Source organism: Pelodiscus sinensis, chromosome 1 (genome assembly GCF_049634645.1).
Source record: "Pelodiscus sinensis isolate JC-2024 chromosome 1, ASM4963464v1, whole genome shotgun sequence".
NCBI classification, from domain to species: Eukaryota; Metazoa; Chordata; order Testudines; family Trionychidae; genus Pelodiscus; species Pelodiscus sinensis.
Genome location: NC_134711.1, coordinates 181,812,168 through 181,825,883, shown reverse-complemented (window position 1 = coordinate 181,825,883; position 13,716 = coordinate 181,812,168).

Here is a 13,716-nt window from a genome sequence, read left to right as displayed (position 1 = left end):
AAGGAATAGTGGTCAGGACCCCTACAATTTCAACACTGTGATGATTTCAGGTATTGAAATTTGAAATGTCAAACGTATTATTTTTAAAATCCTATGTTCATGATAATGAGCAAAGTGGAGTGTGAATTTGCTAAGGCCCTATCAATGAGAGAACTGTGCCTCATTTCCCATGACAGCTTACTTTGCTTAACAACCTTTAGTAAGGGAACTTGTCAAAGGCTTTCTGACAATTTAAGTACACTATATCCAATGGATCCCCCGTATCTACATGCTTGCTGACCCCCTCAAATAGTTCTAGTACATTGGGGAGGCATTTCCCTTTAGAAAAATCATGTTGACTCTCCCCCAGCAAATTATGATCCTCTGTGTGTCTGATATTTCTGTTCATTACTGGGCAAACTGGTAGAAGCTATAGTAAAGAAGTCAGATTTACTGGCCTGCAATTGCTGGAATTCCCTCTGAAGCTCTTTTCCAGTCCCACATGTCTCTTATTCTAAAACTGACCAAAGGAAATAGTTAACCCACTTGTACCTACTCACATTCACAAACTGCTTCACTGAAACTTTCAAAAACTATTGGATCCTGAGAGAGAGAAAATTCAGTCCTAACCGTTTGGTGAAATAGTAAATGACTGACTGAAAACTAGAGTTTATAACAGGAAGTATCAGTCAATCTTAATACAGGTTGAATCTCTCTGTTCCAGCAACATCTGTGGTCCATTGCTGGACCAGAGATCCCTGGGCCAGACAGCCCTAGCAGGGAGCAGCTGGCTGCGTAGTCCCTGCAGCTGGGAGCAGCAGAGTTCTTGAGCCCCGGCGTCACACCAGGGCAGGCTGTGGAGTCCTGGTGGCCTGAGGGGCCGAACTTCCCATGTCCAGCAAACTCCCTCTTTCAGGACCAGTCAGGTCCCAAGGGTACCGGACTGGGGAGGTCTAACCTCTACAGGGATTTCTACCAGTTCTGATAAAGCATGTGCCTCTCGATTTTTGGAAATGGAGTAGCCTACTCTCTCATTGGGAAGAATACAGTTCAGAAAAGGCATTTCTCATAGATTTCTTGTTCCTTTTACCAAATATTTAATGAATAATACCTGGCAGCACTATGGCACACTCAGGGCAGGTTAACACTATAAACTTTCATGACCGTAGTAATGTCAGGGAGGGAGAGGGTCTCTTGTGGCTATACCCAGCAAATCTTTTCTAGAGTAGACTAGACAAAGTCACAGGCTTTAATAACATTTTACACATAATGAAATGTTACAGCAGCCCTAGGTGGGAGGTAAATCATTATTCCCATTTTGTATATGAGAAAACAGATGGAGAGGTTAAGTAACATGGCCATGCAGCATGGTAGACTGTAATGAGAATTCATCTCTTGTATTCTTCTTGCAAAAAACTCCCATTTTGTTTTTGGCAGTAGTCCATGCTTCATCTTTATTAGTGTAAAGGAGATAATTAACTGCAGTATGAAACCAATTTTTGTGGTGGAATAACAACAAACAGAGCAGGAGAAAAGTCATCCGGCTTGACTGTCAATCCTAGCATCGTTTGTCTCTTTACATACAGCTTTGGAATATGAAGGAAGTGGGTGCAGATTCCACTTTGCTGTCTTTCCTCCGTTTTGTGGGTATTTCTGATCAACTGAATGACATTTCAGAAGGGAGTGATTCAAAGGATAATTGAAACCAATTAAATACCTTTCACTTGACCTGCAATATAAATAATCTTGTTTTCGCAGATGTTTACCACTACAGGTGTTGCAGGTGAGTGACTACAGGCAGTCTTACGGAGATCTAACCCACAAGACAACTGGGTGAAATAAGTTTTTATTTTTGAAACAATTGCGGAGGAAACAATTCTTCCATCAACGAAATGCAAGAAGTGTTTTCTACTCCTTAGTGTATAATGGGAAAATTCATAACTACAGGAATGTAATAGCAGACAGCAAATAGCTAAATAACAAGAGAAAGCACAAGAATAATGCTCTCACAGTTAACTATGTCTATTTTACTTGGGCTCCAGGCTTATCCCACACACTAAAGGGCAGAAAAATATGAGGATTTGACAGACAAATTTGAAAGCTAGAATACAAGCCATGCTAGGCTATGTCATTCATATGAAAGACAGCAAATAGTAATGCACATAGGGGAACAAAACAGTTCAGTCTTTTGCCCTTGTCTAAAAAAAGATATTTTCTAACATGGTACAAATATGTGATGCAGGTGGTTATTTTAGTGTAGACAAGGAGAACATCTTAGCTGGCCTCAGTTAACACCAGAGATCTTTCTAATACATCAATACATTTTTAAACACTGCTTGTCCCATCTACACTAATAAAAAAAACAGGCTCTAGCACATGAGCGGGCAAAATACTGCTCCCTGCCTGCCTGCCTCCCTCCTCCCCCCACACACACACTGCTAAGAGCAGCTTTCTGACTGCTGAGAGCCCCTAGCAAAGTCTGCCTATTCACACTCTGCATGTCCTGCAAAGTATCCCTCCCCACATGCTCTTGGCATTCTGAGCAGCACACATGACCTCTGCCTGGCTGAGGAACCTGCTGGGTAGGGCTGTTGGCCAGGAACTGCTGAAGTAAGTGCCTCTGGCAACCCAGCTCCTCTCTCCCCCAACTCTCTGCCCCCTCCTAGCCTACATAAGCCAAACCTTCTGCACCCCCGCTCCTGCACTCAGACCTTGTACCTCCTCTTCCAGGACACAACCCGTTCCCAGACATTGCACCCCAATCTCTGCCCCCAGGTCACATCCTCCTCCTTTTCCCAAATCCATCCCAAATCCCAAACTGCGTCCCGCATCTCAATCTCTTACCCCAAGCTCCCTTCTGCACCCGACCTCCATCCCAGACCCTGCAGCTCCTCCATTAATACAATGGAAAACCACTTACAAAATTCTTGGGAGTGGCCCCCATAAAAAATTATTGCCCTTCCTTACCCTAGCCATTTCAAGCTTGATACTGAAAATCAGAAACACAAGCTTTTGAACATGATAGTGTGAATACCAGCTGAGACACAAAGACCATTATGTTTGTGTTTCAGTCCAAATTCTATGATGGCAAACCTTTTCCTGAAGCAGAGGGCAAAATGTTTGAAGGGAAGGCAAGAGAAAAAGTAACTGGAGATTAAACTGAGCAACAGATGTATGACTGGTGGCAAATCTCTAGGTTAATACAGAGCAAGGATATGAAGGATATGAATGCTATCAAAATGAAGCATTTCCCTAAACTGAGAAAAAAACAAGTTAAAAATCACTTCGGCAAGTTAGAGGTTTTCGTCAATGCCTGATGAAATGCATCCTGGCATACTCAAAGAGTTGACTGAGGAGATGTCTGAGCCATGAGCTATTATTTCTGAAAAGTCATGGAATATGGGAAACATTTCAGAAGACTAGAAAAGGGCAAAGATAGTGCCCATCTATAAAAAGGAAACTAAGGACAACCCAGGGAATCACAGACCAGTCAGCTAAACTTATGCATCAGGAAACATAATGGAACAAGCAATTAAGGAATCTATTTGCTAACATCCAGAAGATAAGGTGATAAATAACAGCATGGATTTGTCAAGAACAAATCTTATTAAATCAACTTGATAATTGTCTTTGACAGCGTAACAACACTTGTAGATATGGGGGAATCAGTAGAGATGTGGTATACCTAAACTTTAGTAAGGTTTTTGATGCAGTCATGACCTTCTCATTAATATTCTGGGGAAACACAGCCTACATGGACCTACTATAAGAGTGGGGGTTGCATAATTGGTTGGATAACCATTCCCAGAGAGTAGTTATCAATGGTTCACAATACTGCTGGAAAGGCATAATGAGTGAAGTTCTGTAGAGATTTGGTCTGGGTCCATGTCTCTTGAATATTTCACAATGAATTATTTAGACAATTGCATTATACACTTATAAAGTTTGTGGATAATGCCAAACAGAAGGGTTGCAAATGCTTTGGAGGACAGGATTAAAATTCAAAAATTATCTGGAGAAACAGTCTCCAGCTTGATAACAGCTTTCAAGTACCGTATAATAAGGAGGAGGAGGAAGAAAAATTATTCTTCTTAACCTCTGATGATAGGACTTAAATTATAGCAAAGGGAGGTTTAGGTTGGACATCAGGAAAACCTTCCTGCCATGGTAGTTAAACACTGCAATAAATTAAATGGGGAGGTTGTGGAATCTCCATCACTGGAGATATTTAAGAGCAGGTTAGACAAATGCATGTCAGGGATGGTCAGATGGTGTCTAGTCCTCCCATAGGTACAGGGGATTGGACTTGATAACCTTTTGAGATTCCTTTCAGTTCTATTATTCTGTGTTCTATACAGGATGTGACCATTCATTCCAATAAAAATCTTCTCTCTTTTAGCAAGTATAATCTTTACTCCCCAAATAAAACTAACCACTGTATGAAAATAATGAAAGATTCCAGTTGAAGGGAGACTGCAGTGTCAGTGCGGTAGTATGGCCAGTGGTCTAGAAAGGAAACAGGTAGGTTGCATCCAGGGGTGGATATAGGGCAGGGCGAACGGGGCGGCGGCCCCGGGCCCCGCTCTTAAAAAAGCCCCGCACATGCGCTGTGGCAAATGGGAGGCCCCGGGGAGTTATGCTGCCCAGGGCCCCGCAAAACGGTCATCTGTCCCTGGTTGCATCTACCCAGCACCGTAACTCAAAATAAGATATGCAATTTGCGCATGTTATTTCAATGCTATTTCAAAATAGCTTATTTCATCATTTGGTGCTGTCTACACAGCACACATTTCGAAATCAAGTGCTATTCTGAAATGTCCCTTACTCCTCATAGAATGAGATTTACAGGGATGTCAGAATAGCAAGCCCGAAATAATGGGCTTTCTGTGAAGACTTGGGATAGCTATTTTGGGACACTCTGGTAACCTGAAATAGCGTTGTAGTGCAGACATATCTGTAGAGACCTGCAGAAGCGAGGAGAAGAATGCTCCTAGAAGATACTAACGATATGAAAAAAGGATTTATATGGGTACTAGCTCTGTGTGGATTTCTAAACACTTGACTTTGTGGCAAAGCTCTTCCAGCTCACATCTGAGACAGCACCAGATTTGCAACGACTTCCAATTGCTATGTATCACATAGGAAAACTAAATGCTTCTGCAACCCAACCATGTGAGTGTATGGCCCAGCATTAGAAGAATGGAAACTGACATGGAAGCAGACACAAGATTTTCTCCTACAGATATATACACTTCTAACCATACACATTAAGTCAGAAGGCTGGGCAGAGGCTCGTAAGCTAATGGGTACCCTATGGAATGTGCATAACATTGTAGCCACGCCTTTGTTTTCCATGGCCTTGCCCTCTAGCCATTGGAGGTGTGACGATATAAGCACCAGTACAACTGAAAAGAGGATCTTCCTTACCTCAACATTAGAATTGTGCTAAACCCAAGGTTCTGATTTTGATACCCTGCACTGCATTATGCAATCAGCTGATGAGCCATATACAGCAAAGCCTTATTACAATAGCCAAATAAGCTATTCAGAGGGAGAAATTGTTCAGAATGAAATAGGTGCCCTGAGGAAGTGAGAAATTATTAGAAATCACATATGAAAACTAAAGAGCAAGAAGGCCTAAAATGAATCTCTCTTAATGCTGTAAGAACCAGAGCAAAACCAGAAACCAAGAATCAAATAGCTGCAGAAATATCTGAATAGAATATTAAACTTGCACTAAACTGTACCTGAAAGGAGAGATGGGTTGGAGTGTGAAGGGGAACATGAAAAACGTTCCGCAATGTTGAGAGTTCATTATGCAGATTTATAATTTGTAGCTTAGATTTATCTCTAAAGGAAAGGCATACTTGGCCCTAGAGTGTAATGAAATCCCTCTTCCACAAATACCATTAAATGCTGAAATCTAATCTGTCTCCCCTAATCCGGACAAGGATGGAGTTGGACTCATCTCCAACTCCATCAGTTTCATGCTTTTGTTTTTCAGGACTCTGGTGGCTGGTCCTTATGGGAAGTCTAGGACTATAAGAGAGTTTAAAAAAGAGCTAGATAAATTCATAGAGGTTAGGTCCATAAAAGGCTATTAGCCAGGGGATAGAAATGGTGTCCCTGGCCTCTGTTTGTCAAAGGCTGGAGAAGGATGGCAGGAGACAAATTGCTTGATCATTGTCTTCGGTCCACCCTCTCTGGGGCACCTGGCACTGGCCACTGTCGGCAGACAGGATAAAAGGCTAGATGGACCTTTGATCTGACAGTATGTCCATTCTTATGTTCTTAAGTGCTCATGTTGCCTGCTTTACACTTCATACAAAAAGCCATGAGGGTTCTGTAAGGCTGGATTCACCGCTGCACTATTCATCAGTATGCCACTAAAATCAAAGAGGTTTCACCAGCATAAAATGGAGTAAAACAATGGTGAATCAAGCACTCAAACCATTTCAGAAATGCAGCCCGTATTCACATCCCACAGCAATCTCTCTGAGCCTAATGGGGGAAAGATCTTATTTCTCTAGTCATGCTGAAAGCTTTGCAACTCTTGCCAATGCAGCCGAACAAATATGTGATACAGGAAGCCAACTTTCTTTGTTCCCAAGAATGAACATGCTCTCACTCAGAGCTTGGTTATCTATTGCACATCATGCCTGAGATGCTCAAAGCATCTTGTAACAATAGTTTATGCATTAAAAAGATGACTATGGTACATATTATACAGAGGTAGCCCATATGTGCAGTTTTGGATGCTAGAACTTGTTTTTATCAAAGTGATATTGACTTCTGGACATGACAACTGCATTTTCCCTCTATATTTCTCTAGAGTGCTCATGTGCTCTCTCCTATCTCTGTCAAGGTAGTAGACAGAGACAGAAGTTACCTCTTTTTAGTATCTTCTCTCTTCAGAAGCCCCTTCTCCTCAGACCCTTTACTTCCCAGCAATATACATCTTAGCATTGAGCCCAAAACAAATTGTGGGACTTAAACCTCAAGTCTTGGCTTGACAAAGCCCTGGCTGGGATGATTTAGTTGGGATTGGCCCTGCTTTGGGTAGGGGGCTGGACTCGATAACCTCCTGAGGTCTCTTCCAGCCCTAGGAGTCTATCTTCTGATATAGACATATCTGTGCAAGGAAACATAGTAACTGGCCAAAAGAAACAGTGGATTCAGCAGCTACTGACTTATTGAAAGGAAGACTAGCACACAAAGTGGCAATTCTGCAGACACAGCAATGTATGGGGTTCATGGATGACCCAACTGGCACTTTCCAGTTCTAAGATCTTTCAATCACTAATGCTAATAGTCTCCCACCTCACCATTAGTGGCCATTCACCACACAGAGATAGGTCCATCAACCAGCCAGAGCATAATCTCAATTGGGCACAGGAAACTCGGTGGCAAAGGGTTTGTGTCTGAAATGCACTCTGCTTCCTTGCAGCTGCTGCCACTGTGAGGAATGCAGAGGTCCCTCGGGGGAGGGAGTGCCATGGGGAGGAAAAGGTGGGGTTATCGGGAAGGGGCAGAGCTTGAGAGATGGGCTTGGACACACCCCTCCCGGGCCACCAAGTTTCTCAGGCCAGAATGCGAATAGGCTCCAGCCTATAGATGGCCCGGGGGCTGAGAGTTTGAGCGTCCTGCTGTAGCCCTTCTGCCACATGGAGTTGGCAGCAACGAAGGCCAGGTTCAATGTCTAGGGCAGTGGCTCTCAAAGCGTGAGCTGGGACCCCAAAGTAGGTCATGATCCTACCTTAATGGGGTCATCAGGCCTGGCTTAAACTTGCTGGGGCTAGGAGCCAGAGCTGAAGCCTGTGCCACACTGCCTGGGCCTCCTCCCAGGCATCAGCTCTGGGCAACAGTGCTCAAGTTACAAGCCCACTGCTGGATCTGAAGCCCTTTGGACTCTGGCATTCCCACCTGGGGCAACAGACTTTGGCCTTGCCCCCCATTACCTAGCTTCCCCCCTCCCCACCCCGGGGTTGTGTAGTAATTTCTGTTGTCAGAAGGGGGTCGCAATGCAATGAAGTCTGAAAACCCCGCCCTAGGGATTTCTCTTAATCGAAAATTGCAATGGTATGAGCCCCCACTCAGTAATCTGGGAAAATTGAGCACAACGTTTGTGTGCCTCTAAGAGGTAATACTTCTCTCACAAGCACCAAGTCTGTCTACAATAAAACAAAACTTTCATCAGAAGGAAAAATGGATCCAACATTAATTTGGGAAAACTTCACAACCATAATTCAAAAGCACGTGCCCACAGTCAAACACCCAACACACACTTGTGTTGAGCAGTATCCGTTGCCTCAGTTTCTCAACTTGCAACATGGAAGTCTGACAAAAGTGACCATAAACACGCCGCTCCCCTCTCCCTCTGCTGCACCCCACTCACAGTTGGCAGTCCTTGGCTGACCCAGAGTGCAGATGTGCATTCACTGAAGGGAGATTGCCTGCCTCTTACACCAGTGAGTAGAGGGGCAACATTGAGTAATGCCTCTGCTATTTCCATCTGTGCAATTGCGTCTGATCGTTGCCATGCCTGTGCTATCGCTGTCCCTCTGCCATCACTTTCTACAGGTGCTGCTGGACACCATCTCTCTGCTGTCACCTCATCAGTGACTTCAGCAGGTCGTGTGGAACCTCTCTGCCAGTGCTGCTTTTGTGCTGCCTTTCACTGCTCCCACAAGAGGTGTAGGCCAGGGTTGGGCAATAATTTTTTATGTGGGACCACTCCAAGAATTTGGAAAGTGGTTGAGGGCCGCACTCTTCCACGATATTAATGGAGGAGGTGCAGGGTCTGGGATGGAGGTTGGGTGCAGAAGGGAGCCTGGGGTAAGGGAGGAAGTTTGGGTGAAGGAGGCAGTTGTGACATGGGACACTGGACTGGGATGCAGGGGGTTGGATTGTGACCCTAGGGCAGGGAATTGGGGTACAGGAGGGGGTGTAGGGGTTTGGGTTGTGAGCTAGGGCAGGAGGGGACTGTGATCTAGGGCAGAGGACTGGGTTCTGGATCTGGGAGGGTGTATGGATACAGCAGGGGGCAGAGGATTTGGGTATGTGGAGTAGAGGGGCAGAAGTGGGGGCAGAGGGTTGAGGAAGGGAAGGGCTGGGGTGCCGAAGACAAGCTCTGGCCAGGAGACTACCAGCCAGCAGCCCATTCCTAAATCAGCCTCCCTGCGTAGGATTGCCAGACGATGTTGTAGCCAGACACGAACCCCATCTTGTCCCCCCCCCCCCCCCCCCCCAGAGAACAAGAGAAAGGCAGTCAGCCTTTGATGCCCTGGGAACGCAGGTGTGCTGCCTGTCCCTGACTCTACCATAAACAGAAACCAGACAGTAAATGGGCTAGCTGATGACCCGGGGCCTCCCGTCGCCCTGATGGCTAGTACCAGTAGTTGACACTCCTGCACTGTCCCAGAAGAGGAATCTTCGCCCATCACATACCAGAGGTGCCCATTGTCTGCATTTTCCCAGGTGTGAATTATGCTTTGCACCCTTCGTGGGAAACTTAGTGTTCAAAGACATTTTTCCTAATTGGCCACTTGAGACCAGGAAGAAGCCTACATGACCCAAGGGGTATAAAAAGGGTTTAGTAGCCCACCCCATTTGAGCTCCAATCATCTACACCTGCTGGCAGGTATGGATTGTCTCCCGAGGCCTACTTCTTCCTGAGGGATTGAGAGAAAGACACTGGCCACGCCAAGTCTGGAATGCAGGGGTGAGAATTATACCTGCTATGTGTCTATTTGCATGCATTTAATAAGAGCTCAGAGAACCAAAGGGGTTTCATGGTACCTATAAGTGACTTATTAGTGTAATTTCTGTCCTGTCCTTTGTAGTGGCTGTGTTATCTGTAACACAGCAGTAGCATTTAACAACTAAGTTTACCCTGTAACAATAAAATAGTAACTGTTTAAGCTTTAACCTGACTCCTTCAGTTGCTGTAACAGAACCAAGCACAATTTAAAAGAACTTCAGCCGGTCATAAGGGACTCACTGCCCTGACCGTCGGCTGACAGGTGTCAACAAAAATATCGGATCCACTTGACATGACATCACAATCTACATTACATCTTATTTAGAAAATACCGGACAATTATATTTTCTCATTTATATTTTCTCAATTTGTTCCCTGAACAGAAAGCTCAAAACTGGACATCTGTCAACCCTAAGCCTGCTTGGGGCTCCCCGCAACATTTCACAGGCCGGATCCAGTGGCTTGGCAGGCTGGATCTGGCCTGCAGGCCGTATTTTGCCCAAGCCTAGTTTAAGGCTTAGTCCTTTGAGTTGCTGAGCAGTAAAGAGCTCTAGGAATCACCAACAGGAAACAGACGCTTAATTGAGTTCAATTCAGTTCTGCCATTAAACAGAGAGACAGGCCAAAAGGTGTCTACAACTCTTTAGGCATCATACACACACAAGGTAAGAACACCTATCCCCACCTACACTCATCTGCAATTGGACTTGGCATTCCTACATCCCACTTAGTAAGTGAGGTTAATTTTTGGGTGACTGGCTCAATCAGGGCATGCTAAGCATGGTTCCACTGCCCTTTACTCAGACAATAAATTTCATTCCCCTGCATTCAAATACTAGTGAGATTTGTAACCATCCACCCAAAGCATCCAAAATTGATCATTTTAGCAAAGCAGTTCCATCTGCTGGGCATGTAGGCATAGTATATCTGTCTATGGAAACACAGGCTGCTCCTGAAGACTCCCCCTCTTGCCCTCCTTCCCCTCAGGGCATCACTGTATGTCGTGGATGAGTTGATTCACACCCTGCTTCCATAACATTACTATGTTTCTGTGAGCAAGACACAAGGGCTGTGTCTAGACTGGCAAGTTTTTCCGCAAAATCATCTGCTTTTGCAGAAAAACTTGCCAGCTGTCTACACTGGCCGCTTGAATTTCCGCAAAAGCACTAACGATCTCACGTAAGATTATCAGTGCTTTTGTGGAAATACTATGCTGCTCCCGTTTGGGCAAAAATCTTTTTCCGAAAAACTTTTGCGCAAAAGGGCCAGTGTAGACAGCACAGTAGTCTTTTCCGCAAAAAAGCCCCAATCGCGAAAATGGCGATCGGGGCTTTTTTTCGGAAAAGCGCGTCTAGATTGGCCACGGATGCTTTTCTGCAAAAGGTGTTTTTGTGGAAAAGTGTCATGCCAATTTAGACGCGCTTTTCCGAAAATGCTTTTAATGGAAAACTTTAAACGTAGCCAAGAAGTCTTTCTTCCGCTCTACTCTGTACTGATTAGGCCTCAAATGGAGCATTGTGTCCAGTTCTGGGCATCATATTTTAAGAAAGATTTGGAGAAATTTGAGAGGGTCCAGAGAAGAACAACAAAAATGATTAAAGGTCTAGAAAACATGAGCTATGAGGCAAGGCTGAAGGAATTGGGCTTGTTTAGTTTGGAAAAGAGAAGACTAAGAGGGGACATGATAGCAGTTTTCAAGTATCTAAAAGGGTGTCATGGGGGGTGGGGGAGGGAATTGTTCTCCGTGGCCTCTGAGGATAGGACAAGAAGCAATGGGCTTAAACTGCAGCAAGGGAGGTTTATGTTGGACATTAGGAAAAAGTCCTACCTGTCTGGGTGGTTAAACACTGGAATAAATTGCCTAGGGGAGTTGTTGAATCTCCATCACTGGAGATATTTAAGAGCAGATTAGACAGACACCTTTCAGGGGTGATCTAGATGGTGCTTGGTCCTGCATGAGGGCAAGGGGACTGGACTCAATGACCTCTCGAGGTCCTGTCCAGTTCTAGTGTTCTATGATTCTATCAGTCTATGCAAAGATTGATATGAAAGTATTTTATCAAGTGCATTGCCACTGGCATACCCATCCAACCTCTCCACCAGTCCCACTGGTGCAGAAGCAGCATTAGAAATTCATGCAGTATACAGCACCTACCCAGTGGGGAGAGAGGCGTTTACACAATACTTGTGGCCTACACTGAGAAAACATTTCTTTTCTCCAGCCACAAGATGTCACTGTTCCCTTAGAAACACATCTGCACAAAGCACAATGGCTTAGTTCCAAATTCCCTCTTTTTTAAAAAGAATAGAATTTACTACTTTGATGACAATTTAAACAGATACTCTGTTTGCTTTGTTAGCCAATTAAACACACTGTTCCTTATTGGCATAAATCTGTATGCATAGATACAGAAGAACTATCAGTGTGACATGGGAGGGCTGAGGAATAAGGAAGAGGGGTATTTGCATTTGACGTCATTCAACAAGAAACAGTAATTTCCAGGGATAGATTCAGATTCATTTCTGTACAGTGGGGATTAAGACCCTTTGATTAATGGCTAAAGGGGTATTAGAGAGGTTAGTATCATCCTTGCCTTTCAACCACGAGTCACAAAGGGATTGATCCTGCTGGGTTTACTCCATCCTTGAAACCACTGGACATTTTACTTGAAGATTTTGCTGTTAATATCAGGTAATATGTTTTATGAGTTTGCTAGAGACCAAAAACAGAATTTGGCCAGGATTTCAGGAAATGGTGACACGTAGGAGAGACTAGCGAGGGACCCAGGGCCACATTTTCAGCTTTTGGATATCAGCATAGCCCCATTGATTTCAGTAATTTGGCCTTGGAAGCCAGGCTGTGAAACCAAAGCTTCTGGTTTCCAGTCCCAACACCTTAGCCATCCTGCCTCTCTTGTGTATTAATACAATGCATGTGCACAATGTTTTATCTCCCATCAATGTCATGGCATTTTACCAAGGCAAATAAGAACTATTTTACCATAAAGGAAGAACAGATTTTGTACGTAAAATCTTGAAAATATCCCTTTAATTAGTTTCCAAGTTGTTTTACTTTTAAAGCTCTGCAATGCATTGTATTGCTTTGAAAACCATTATTCTAAGAAGTTATGTACTAATTACAAATCTCTGTTTTTTATTTAGGCAAGAACATTTTAGGTGGGATTCTCACCCCTGAGTTATACTCAAACTGTGTGATAGATTCTTGTCTGAGCACATAAGCCCTAGTATTGTTGGGTCAGTTTGCTTTGAAAATTGCTGCACAATCCATAAAAATTAACAGCAGTGGGCACATTAGAAATCCCTAAAATATTATTGAGAGATTTAAAATAAAAATGACATCTACAGTTAATGAAGGAGGAGGAAGCTGAGAAGAACACTCTAAGGGTATGTCTACACTACCACCCTAGTTCGAACTAGGGTGGTAATGTAGGAAACCGGAGTTGCAAATGAAGCCCGGGATTTGAATTTCCCTCATGGAAGGAGGAGTAACGGTAGTTCGGAATAGGAAGTCTAGTCCGAACTACCTAGTTCATGCCACGGGTAGCTGCGGGGCACGGAGTCCGAACTAGCGGACATTTAAAAATGGCGGCGCCCGGCAATATGCAAATGAAGCCCGGGAAATTCAAATCCCGGGCTTCATTTGCAACTCCGGTTGCCTACATTACCACCCTAGTTCGAACTAGGGTGGTAGTGTAGACATACCCTAAATTATTTGAGGGAAAAGATGAGGGCAGCAGAAAAGGAAAATGACATTGATGCTACTGAACAGGTATCATGAAAATAAGGTACTAGGGGTATGTGCCCTGTGCTCACTATTCTTGCCAATCCCCCTCTCTCTGAAGTTAGGCAGCCCTGGCTCTCGCCCCGGCCTCCAGGGAAAGCCAGGCTGAGATGTGGCAGTCCTGGCCTTCTCCCTCCCCCCAGCCATCAGGCTGAGGCTGGCCCAGTCCCAGCTC